Below are 12,221 nucleotides of genomic sequence, written 5' to 3'. Positions count from 1 at the left end.
CCTGAATTTTCCCGTAGCCGTTGGCTATAGTTACAACGTAGGAGTCAGTGTAGTTATGTCTTTGAACCTCTGCTCTTACGTTCTCCTAATTTGTGATTGGTTGGTGACTCTAGTTGTTCCTTTTTATCCCACGAACGGGTGACTCAGCCCTTCGGTACACACTTCACAAGAAAAGGACGGCGATGGGTTATTGGTGTTGTTCTTTGGAACCCAGTCAGGAAAAATTTTTTAAGTGTAGTCGGATGTAATGGTTCTTATGGAGGTATTTATTTTACACACTCACTTTTTAATTTCTTTTTTAAAAAATTACTATTTTTTAATATGATTATCCTGCTGGGCCCCACGTTGGGCGCCAGTTAATTCCAATGATTAATTTTTATTTGTTTGTTCTTCATTTGAACATTTTATTGGAACTAATCTTATTAATTAATTTTAAAATAATGAAACTTAAGAGCTAAAGTGCAATTCAGTAATTTATTTTTTGTTTTTTCTTATTTCATATTTTTCAACTATTTTGCAACAACCAGCTTTTAATACCAATTCCTTAGAGTTGGCACAATTTGTATTGTTAAGCGTGTGAGAATTAATTATTATTAATTCAATAATAACTTCCGTCGACTGGTAAACAATTCCCCAGGATCGACACAACTTCCGTCAACTGGAAGGATTTCATCAGAATTGACACATTTTGTTTGTTGAGCTTGTAAAAAATAAGTAGTATTAATTTAGCAATAACTCCCGTTAACTTATATTCCATAATGCTGGTAAATATTGATAATTTTCAATAAACTTCAATATGAACTGCTTATCTTCGGTGCACTTGTCCATTTCGAATATCAGCACAAACTAAATACAAGTATTGCTCAGGTGGAGTTACCTGTTCTTCGTTACAGGTTTCTGAATCTATGTGAAAGTTTCTTTACATTTTTTGTGGCGGTAGTGGATTGCCAGTTGTGGGTCTTTTTCCCACAAATTCATTTGGTTTTGGTTTGTTCATATAGTTTATGTTATGCGTACGCATGGATGTATCAACAACCATAGGCTCTGGCCTTGGCTGTGGCTTGGGGAATGGTCGCGGCGGCGGATTGTTCATTTGCCTGAACTGCGGCGGATTATAAAATATGTTGGGTCTGTATGGACCGGAAAGGTTTGCGCGAGGCTGTGGGAAATATGCCAATTCGGGGTAGAATTCTCTATTTTGTCGCGGCGGCGGCATATTTAACTTCCTTGGTGGAAGTGGAGGACGAGGATCATGCATCCTTCTATTTTGGTCGTTCATAGCATAATGAGAACGATAGTTTTGGTTCTCCAATTTCAGGCAGAGATGGAGTGCCTGAGGAAGGTCTGCCGGTTCTCTTACACCGAGGAGTCTCGGCAAATCGCCTTTTAAGCCTCGAATGAAAGTCTCGAGAGCTTTGCCTCGGTACGTTCGAGTTAAGAGATGCATTGATTCTGGACCGGCGTCGATGCATCCAATTTTATTTAATACAGGGTGGCGCACGAATCGTGCTACAAAAACAAAACGTAATAACTTTTTTTCTAATCAATGTATTTAACTTTTTGTTTTTTTATTGTATAGATAATTCAATTTTATTTTATGTAACTAATTAGTTTTGAAAATAATAGAACGTAAATGACCTCCATGCTCATTCACGCATATGCGACACCTGATGAGAAAATTGTTCATTGCGCACTGAAGGGTTGAAGTCGGGATCGCCTCAATTATTGTTGTGATGGACTGCTTCAATTCCGTCAAATTACTTGGTTTTGCTTTATACACCTCTTGTTTGAGATAACCCCATAAAAAAAAATCTGGTGCAGTGAGGTCAGGTGACCTTGGGGGCCAGCGGAAAGTGGAATTTCTGGATATCAATTTATTTCTAAATTTTCGTTGGAGCTCCTCCATAACCGGTCTGGCTATATGTGCAGTTGCTCCATCTTGCTGGAACCAAATGCTGTTAAAAGGGATACGTCTTCGCCGCAGTTCTGGATAAAAAAACTCCTTCAACATGTTTAAATAACGGTCCCCATTTACAGTCGCTGTTACACCGTTTTCTTCGAAGAAGTATGGCCCGACAATGCACTTTGATGAAACTGCGCACCACACTGTGACTCGTTCTGGGTGCAGTTCCATCTCATGGAGTATTTGCGGATTTGATTGACTCCATATACGGCAATTTTGCTTGTTTACATTGTCGTTTAGATCAAAATGGGCCTCATCAGACATAAACAAGCAATTTATGAAGTTGTTGTCTTCTTCGGCCATTTCAATAATTTTTTGGCAAAATTCCAGGCGAATAGGCAAATCCAGAGGGTTTAATTTGCTTGTGATTTGAACTTTGTACGGAAACAAGTTTAAGTCATCATGAACTATCCGCTGCAATGACCGTCTGCTAACTCCAATTTGCGCCGACAAGTTACGAGTCGAAACTCTTGGATTTGCCTGAACTGACGATGCTACAGCCACGATTGTGGCTTCGACCCGAACATGGGGATCTCGATGGTACGGTCTGCGTGCGATGCTTCCAGATTCAGCAAACATGTTCACCAGCCTCATAAAGGTCCATCTTCTCGGGGGAGTGCCGCCAAACTCCCGCCTAAATTCCCTTTGGACGGAAATGATGGACTGCAAAGCATGGTACCGCTGCACTATCCAAATCCTCTTTTCGGTATCCCAAGCCTCCATTTTTTGTAAATCTAAATACTAATCTGCAAAATAAAAAAAAAAGCCGATTACTCACACAGAAAAAAAGTTATTACGTTTTGTTTTTGTAGCACGATTCGTGCGCCACCCTGTATAAGCGATAGGTGAGAATATACCTGCTGGTAGAACTCTTGGATGGTGAGGTTACCCTGCACCAAAGAGGTCATCTGGTACTCAAGGGTACCTAAATCGGGTTTGTCCGCGTAGTGAAGGGTGAGGCATTTTGAAATGGCCTTCCACTATAAAGGGGTATTGTACGACTCGAGAGCAATGTCTGCATTACCCACGATCTTGTTTCGTACGACATTAAGTATGCCATAATATTTGGGGCTTCCTCATTGGGGCTCGTAGATCTGAAGAACGCGATCTACACTTTTCTTCCAGGAGTTAAACTCTCTTGGTTGCCCTGAGAATTCTCTAATGCATCGGACAACGTCCGGGATTTTGTCTAGATCCGAGACATTATTCGAATGACTTGGATCTATGGTAACGTCGGAGATGTCGGAAAAGTTGGAATTTGGATTCGTTGAAAGATATTACTAACCACTGTGGTCACTACATCCGTCAACTGTATCATATTTATTTCCGGGATGTTAGGGACAGGAGGTGGTGTTGTATTTGTGTTTAAACCTGGGGACCTGATTAAATTGTTGAGGTTAGACATTTTCCACTTTTAGTAATTTTCACTTATTAATATTACTTTCCAAATTAGTATTAATTTTTAATTATTAATATTTTATTAATATTCAATTTTCCTTCTAAATTTCTTTTGATAATATGAAATATTCTTTAGTATTCGATTTCCTTTCTTAAATTTTCTTTTGTATATATTTATTTAACTTTCTTAATATTCAAATCTTTTAATGGATTTTAATATATTTGACTTTCTTTACTATACGATTCCCTTTTGGATAGATTTAATATTTTATTTCAATTTCGGTCTTTTAGTTTCCTTGAATAAATTTAATAATATTTTTTTTTTATTTAATTCTCTTTAAAATTTCCTTCTTAATTTTCTTTTGAATTTTAATATCGTAATATCTTTTTTTATTATTTTAGAATTCACTCTCTTTTCTTAATTTTTTCACTTTCTTATGCACTAACTTACATTAACGACAGGAAGCTGGAACATTTCATGATGTCCTTCCTTTTTCGGCAGGTCCTGATAGACGGCTGATTTTTGTAGACGGTCCGGTAGAGCGGCTGGCAATTTATGCCGTCCTTTTAATCTGCGTGGGCAGCTACTTGGGGGCCTCCTTCTCTACTCTTACGGCGTGTTTACTTTTGCACTCGCGTAGACTCGTCACGAAATGGGATCAACGGATTCTTTTTAATCTAATATTATCTTTTATTATTACTTTAATAATTTTTCTTTTAATCGCACGAAGTAGCACTAAACTATCAACGACTCGCGTATGTTGTTATCCCGTTGGGTCCCTGCTCGGGCGCCAATTAAAACTTTACCCGTTGGGTTGCGTTTTTAAAAATTTTTGCGGAGCGAACTCGGACTTCTTTATTTTAGCCTTTAACTAAAACTGAACTTACAATACATTCTTAATTCTAAGCATAACCCAAAATCATAGCCAAATTGAGAATGTCATCTGCTTTGCCGCGTGATCTCGTTCCTGGAATTTCGTTGTGAAATAGATCACACGGTAAACAAGCAGACATGGTGTGTTCGAGCCGCTCAATAATTACCGCAATACTGCAACCCTGTTGCTTTATTGATACTCTGTTGCTGATAGTGTGCAGCAATATTGCAGACTTCATTTTGCGTCGAACGTGTTATTTAAAAAAAATTGAATTTTTAACATTTTTAATAGCAGATGAGCTAATAGAAAGGGGTGGAGATAGTTTTTTAAGAAACATGGAGAAAAACAGGAGGAAAAGACAGATGATAAGATGCTTATTGTATACAGAGTGTTCCAACCGAAGAAAAGTGAAAAACTTTTTTAAAACTATTGCACTATATCCTGATGACATCTTTTTTGTCCAGTACTTTGCCCCAAAGGACCGATTTCTTCCTCCTCCCGCTACGAAATGCATTTTCCATGTCTAATCGAGTTCTGACCAGTAATTTGGTTTCCACAACGCTTAATTTTATGCTAAAAACAAATAATTAACAATATTACAACATAAAAATAACATATAACACAAAATTTACTTACTTTTCCTGCTCCATCTCGATTGCGAATTGAAATGTTATCGAAGAACGTGATGCTCTGTCATAAAAAGTAACACTGCCGCAACATTTGTGGCTCGAACACACCCATAGCGTCAGCATAATTGCAATCAAGTGGATGCGCGTGCAACGAGTCGCTTGCAGCGTATGTAGCGTTAACTTATACTTCCTTTTTGCATGCAGTGAGCTACTCAGGGGCCTCATTTCCTGTTCCTCCTGTTGTTACTGTCGTTGATCGGCTTCTGCGTCGTCCCTCTTTGGTGGTGGTATTGCGGCTAATTTTTGTTTAGGCACTTGTACACAATCACACACGGACCTGTCAATCCGAATTACACGTCGCGGTTCAAAAGCTTTTTTTATTTTCACTTCAACTTGTTTAACGTAATAATTTTCGATTTTTCGACACGGTGACTTTACTTTTGTCACAACGAACGCGAATTGTTAACCGGTCCCTGCTCGGGCGCCAGTTACAATTTTATAAAATAAAATTGTTTCTTAAAAATATTTTTGTGGACAAGAGTCCACGCCTTTATTATTTGATGTTGAGCTTAAAGCTGAATTACAAAATTCTTATTACTATTTCTTAACACCTAAAATTTGGCCAGGTCATGTTGCACCTGCATGTGCCGGGAAAATTCCTTAGTTTAGGTAATGTGCGGTCAGCGTTTTATTTCTGCGCGTGTGGTGTCGTTTCCCCCATGGACACTATTTCGCAATATTTTCGCATTATGCTATTTGATATTTAAATGTCATAATGCTAATGTATGATGTATTAACTTATATATGTATATACATATGTATATATAGCAAAACACGTGCTTAGAGTCCAAAATCCAGGAATAGAAAGAAATTTTATTTGATATGTCTTATTGTTAAAATAGTAAAAAGTAATGAAAAAGGAATGTAAGATTAATAAACAGCTGTTTGAAAGAGTTGCATTTAGAGATCCGAGCCAGAGATAGTAATTAAACGCCGACAAAATAACAAGTGGTTGTCACAATACTCCCCTCCTAGACACTTGCCGGAGTAGCGATGAAGGCAGGCTTCAAGCGATCAATTGAAACCTTAACCTCGCTATTGTTTAATTCTACAAGAAAATACTTAGGAAGTCGTTGAATAACTTTGTATGGCCCTTTGTATGGAGGTGATAGCGATGGTCGTATTTGATCGTCGCGAATAAAAACTTGCTCGCATGTTTTTAATCCAGAGTGCACAAACACTTTTTGCTTTGAATGCCAAGCTGTGTCGACAGGACGCAGTTCTCTCATACAATTACGAAGTTGTTTGACCATATCCGCTTCGCTGCTTACCGGAGTGGTATCTGTAAAGAACTCGGAAAGAAGTCTTAGATTTTCGCCATATACAAGATCCGCCGGAGTTGCACCCAAGTCGTTTTTGTATGTATATCGTAAACCCAATAAAATGAGAGGTAAATACGAAGTCCACTAGGTAGCGTTGTGGCAGAGGATTGCTGTTTTGAGAGTACGGTGCCACCTTTTCACGATCCCGTTTGTTTGTGGATGATACGGTGTTGTACGAAAATGGCGAGTGCAACAATTGTTCAAGTAAAGCGCTTTCAAATTGACGGCCTAAATCTGATGTGATAGTTGCTGGCACACCATAACGTGAGATCCAGCCATTCAACAACGCCTTGGAAACAGTCGGCGCAGTTATGTCTGGTAAAGGTAGGCCTTCAGGCCAGCGAGTGAATCTGTCCACAATGGTGAGGCAATAACGATTTCCTTCTGACGGAGGGAACGACCCAACTAAGTCGATATGTAAATGCGCAAAACGTTGACTGGGACATCTCCTTCGCTGTAACAAACTTTTGTTGTGACGAATGGTTTTGTTTCGCTGGAACTGCAGACAGCTACGAGCGTACGAAGCGAAGCTACGTAGCTCATCATCTTTCGATATTGGCTGACATCAATTCTAGGGTTTCCTAACTGGGCGGTTCTCTGATTATTAGTATTTACTTGATTATTATAATTTATTTCATTCACTTGCTTATTAAATTGAATATTGTCTATTTCCATAAGTTCATCTTGCCTTGGACCTGGCCTTATTCCACGATTTTGACTTTCGTATGGCCTAGGGTTTCCTGCTTGGTTAAACCCTTGGACATTTCCTGACGTTTTATTATAATTGTTATTATTATTAGTTTGTGGAACTCTATAGGGTCCTGAATTATTAAACTATTTGTTCCAATTATTATTATTCCTATTATTATTATTATAATTATTACGATTGTAGTTTTCTATACGTTCTTGTGTATAATTATTATGTTTATTCTTGTAGCTTTGGTTCATATTTGAATCGTATTTAGTACATATTTTTGAATTTCTTATATTCTTGCCTAATACAGGCATCTTCGAACCTTCTTCTCGTAAAAATCCTAAGTATGTCATTAATATTGTCCACCTCATAAATTTTGTCCAACAATACACCTTGAGTAATTTCCTTCACGGTATTGACTAAAAGGCTATCTATGTTCGATAAGTCAATGTAATGATCGTCTTGGTAATATATGATTAATTCGTCTGCCTTATACTTAATGTTTTGTAACTCGATTACGGGTTGGCCGTTATTTTAAAAAGGTGGTGGTTCCACGTTGGGTCGGTACCTTAATTTTAGTGTCTCCTTTATTACATTCCAGTTGTCTGGTATAGGTATATTGATGAGGACGTCCTTGGTTTGTCCTTGGATAACTTTATAAAATATTATTCGGACCACTTCTTTTTTAAGATTTTCGTCCGAAATTGTCGAAAGCAAATACTCGATGCTGCTAAAGAAGCTATTTATAGTCACCTCCCCTGTTCCAGTAAAGGTTGGCAGATGATTTACCATCTTAAAAATGTTGTCCCTCATGAGGTTGGATTGGTTTAAAGGTTCTTCTTGTTGTTGCTGTTGGTTTCGTTGTTGTTGTAATTGGTCATTTTGTTGTTGCAAATTCATATACGCTTGGCGTAATTGTTCCAGTTGTTGGTCTTTTCGGGCCAATTCTTCGGCCACGTTCACAGGCGCGATGTGAGTATGTTCCTCCATTCTTCTTGGTTGGTCGTATGCTTGTTGCCCTTTTGAATAATAAAAGGCAAGTTATTTATTGGTGTCTGCTGATTTTTATTTTTCAATGTCTTAATTGTGTGCACTGATTTTTTTTTTTTTTTCAATGTCAACTAAATTAAGTTTATCGTTATAGTGATTTGTAAAAATTTTGTTTCTTTTATTTTCTCAAAACTCTTATCTGGTCCTATTCTTAGCAGGATACTCAGAGTTTTATCACTTTTCGATTCGTATCACTGGATCCTTATTTTTTTTTTAAGGGTCCTACCGACTGCGCCAATTTCGTTACCGGGTCGCGGTTGTTATTAAAAAAAAAACTAAATTTGTTTGTTTTATTTATAAATTTTATTTATTTTATTTTATTTAAATTTAATTTGAAGTTTGACAACTTCTTGACCGAATGGGAGAAACAAGTCTTACGTATGTGTATGTCGACGCTAAATTTCTAGCTTCATTTGTAGATGCATCAGTTTCGATACCCTTCTCCATTCTTTTAAATTGTATTTCAATATGAGAGTAACAGCTTAGTGAACAACTGTGCGACCAGTCAATCTCAAGTTTTTCCAATCAATGATACAAAACCTATGAAGCCACCAAAGCTTCTCGTCAATCTTTTTCTAGAATATTCGCAAGACAAAGCTTCGTTTTCATCCTTGTCTCTTTTTTACCTTTTCAAAACTTATTGCTGACATCATAACGCACAGTAGCACACTCAGTAAAAGAGCATGCTCTTACCTCGCTCTTACACTATAAGGTGTATAAAAGAATGTGATGATAGATTACTTCGTTCGTAGAAAAATTTATTTAACCCAGTATTTTGTACAGTATACATACAGTATACTGTCATATAGTAGTTTGTCATATAACATAAGATGCATATACTTTACTATTCACAGTAGTTTCACAAAAATGCATATACAGGGTTATTATAACAACTTTTGCAAAATTATTTTCTTCCACCGACATGTACAAGTCAATTATTTTAATAAAACACCAATTTATTTTTGATGTAATTTTTATTTATTTCCCTTGCTAATGCAAGGGCAGCCGGTCTCAGCGGAAGAGTTATAACAACTAACTAACTTGGTGACTGCACCTGAATACCTAACTTTGAAATTTAGCTATTGCATGTGGACAACGCGAGTTATGGTTTCTATAGACTCCCCAGTTATGGTTTCCGTCTATTTTTTGAAACCTCGAGTTGCGGCCATAACCCCTTTTAATATCCTTCCTCTAAATAATAAATACTTTTTATTAAGTTTATGGAAACTTTTATTGCAAATTTAGATTACGGAGTTTCTGCGACTTTTGCCAGTCGCCCTTCGCGGTTCAGCCACAACTGGCTTTTCTTAGATCTTTAGGTCTTAAATATAGCCTTAGTATATACATATTTAGATTGTAAATATGTGTGTTTGTGATGTTACTCAGCACCATCCAAATAGTCTACTTTTTGTTTAGACTTGCAGCAATTGTTTTACTGTGTCCTCTTATTTCACTCAAGTATGTTTTGCATACTTGAGTGTTGACACCAGTATGTTTGTTATCTGCATATACGTATGACTTCACGTCATTCGTATATGCAATGAGCGGATTATACTTAAGCATATACATATTTATGTATATTTATATTTCTAACTCTAAAGTGCTGAGTGGCATTCCTAAGGTTCATTTTACAATCATAAATTTTATTGGAATATGATTGTTTTCTTTTTCACTAATACTCATTTTACAATTAAAATATGGTTCTTTTCTTTTTGATAATTTTATGTGTGGGAGCGGGGCCATTCCACATAACTCCCCCACCGTTAGAGTTAGAACTCTCCTGAGTTCTTTCATTAATAAGTACATTTTGTTTGGGGTTGGTTTCCATTAACATAATTCCCCCTTCATTATAATTCTTTTTATTAACAACTTTTACTTTTATATTCTTCCTTTTCCAATATACAATTATTATAATCAATAAGAGCAATAAACATATTGCTACTGTTACATTCATACCATATGAAACATTTTTATGGTATTTTAATTCTTTAATTTCTTTAATGTTTTCCATCTTTAAAGATCCCTTAATAAGCAACCACCGTAGCCGAATGGGGTGGTGCCATCCGTATCGCGACTGCGCCAGTTATGGTTTCTATAGACTCCCCAGTTATGGTTTCCGTCTATTTTTTGAAACCTCGAGTTGCGGCCATAACCCCTTTTAATATCCTTCCTCTAAATAATAAATACTTTTTATTAAGTTTATGGAAACTTTTATTACAAATTTAGATTACGGAGTTTCTGCGACTTTTGCCAGTCGCCCTTCGCGGTTCAGCCACAACTGGCTTTTCTTAGATCTTTAGGTCTTAAATATAGCCTTAGTATATACATATTTAGATTGTAAATATGTGTGTTTGTGATGTTACTCAGCACCATCCAAATAGTCTACTTTTTGTTTAGACTTGCAGCAATTGTTTTACTGTGTCCTCTTATTTCACTCAAGTATGTTTTGCATACTTGAGTGTTGACACCAGTATGTTTGTTATCTGCATATACGTATGACTTCACGTCATTCGTATAGGCAATGAGCGGATTATACTTAAGCATATACATATTTATGTATATTTATATTTCTAACTCTAAAGTGCTGAGTGGCATTCCTAAGGTTCATTTTACAATCATAAATTTTATTGGAATATGATTGTTTTCTTTTTCACTAATACTCATTTTACAATTAAAATATGGTTCTTTTCTTTTTGATAATTTTATGTGTGGGAGCGGGGCCATTCCACATAACTCGCGTGACTTGAAGTTGCTGATAGAGCGTCTGCCGTATGTTGGTGATATCGGCTTACGCTCGCTGCTTGAACGTGGGATCGCTGCCTAACTGCCTGCTGCATTGCTTGCTCTGCGGATATGGTGGATATTGTTACATTTATTGTTGGTGTTGTTGTCATGTGCCAAAATTATTATGTGTTAACTACTCCCCCACTTGAAGTGAAGCCGTCCTCGGCTTCCTTTATGGCCTTGTTCAACCTTACTTTGTTGTTCCATTGTTTAATGGAGATAAGCGCGGTAATTACCATGACAGCTATTTCAAGGACTATCAAAGAGCTTATGGATTGAACTGATCGCGTATTGATCACTCCCTGCAACTGCGATATGTGCTTCAGATTTCTTATGTTGATTTTTTGCAGGTAAGGAAGTGATAGTACCGATATGTGATCGGTAAAGTTAATATTCTGAGCGGGAGCGGCTTCTGGACGCGAACGGGCTATTTTATTCCAGTTGGTGTAAGTGGTGGTATTAATAGTTATTTCTCCTTCAAAAGTAATTACAAAAGTGCCTTTGGTCAACTCTGTAAGGTTCCCGTCAAATATCGACGCGGGTTGGTTATTTATTAATACAATCCCATTATCGATTTCTTCAGCAACTACTATCTGATCGGCTGATTTCGACTTACAGTTTGCAGAGTGTTTATTTAGAAGTTGCATTGCGTAAGGACTCTCTTGCAAGGGCTGGCAAAAACTCGCCATCATGGTTTCTCTGCAATTATGGACTGGAACATATCTTCCGGAGCACTCAGCTACTGCATCAGTTTCCAAAGAAAGTATCTTCTCAGTGTGTACCACAGGCAATAGCTTTACATAGTTACAAACACTAGTTATTTTCGGAAATTTAATAATGAAATAAATACATTGCATATCTTGGAATATCTTAATTTTAGATACTTGTAGTATGTCACTTATGCTAACATTGGTAGAGTGCTCAGCTGCTAAAATATCATTAATTTCTAAACCATTCAACAAAATCGGGTTAATAACATTTATTTTCCCTAAGGTGACAGATGTTATAATTGTTTCCAATTCCATTATTACTGCCCTATTTCTCGCAGAGGCTAAAGCAAATAGATTGCCTGTATCTATCTGTATTTTTTTAGAAGTTCTTAATAGTTCATTAACAGTTTTGGTCAGTTCATTTATTCTTTTCTGTGTTTTAGAATTTATCGATATTTGTTGTTCATGAGATTCTATTAAGGTCTCAGTTTTGGTCTTAATCTCCTGGAAATCATCGAAGTCCGGCGTTCCTGCGATGTATTTTAATGCAGTTCCCAACACGTTAATACTACGAGCCTGTCGGTGATGAAGTCTTACTGCGTCGAGTAGTTGGGTAATCTGCTCCGCGTCATTTTGTAAGAGTCGTTTTATGTGTGTTTGTGGAAATTGGTCCAAGAGTCTGTTCGTATCATCAACTATTGCCTCATAATTCGATAGGTTGGTTTTATGTATTACA

The sequence above is a fragment of the Anastrepha ludens genome, chromosome 2, assembly GCF_028408465.1.
Source record: "Anastrepha ludens isolate Willacy chromosome 2, idAnaLude1.1, whole genome shotgun sequence".
Taxonomy (NCBI): domain Eukaryota; kingdom Metazoa; phylum Arthropoda; class Insecta; order Diptera; family Tephritidae; genus Anastrepha; species Anastrepha ludens.
The sequence above is the reverse complement of the archived record's forward strand: the minus strand, read 5'-3'. Positions refer to the sequence as shown.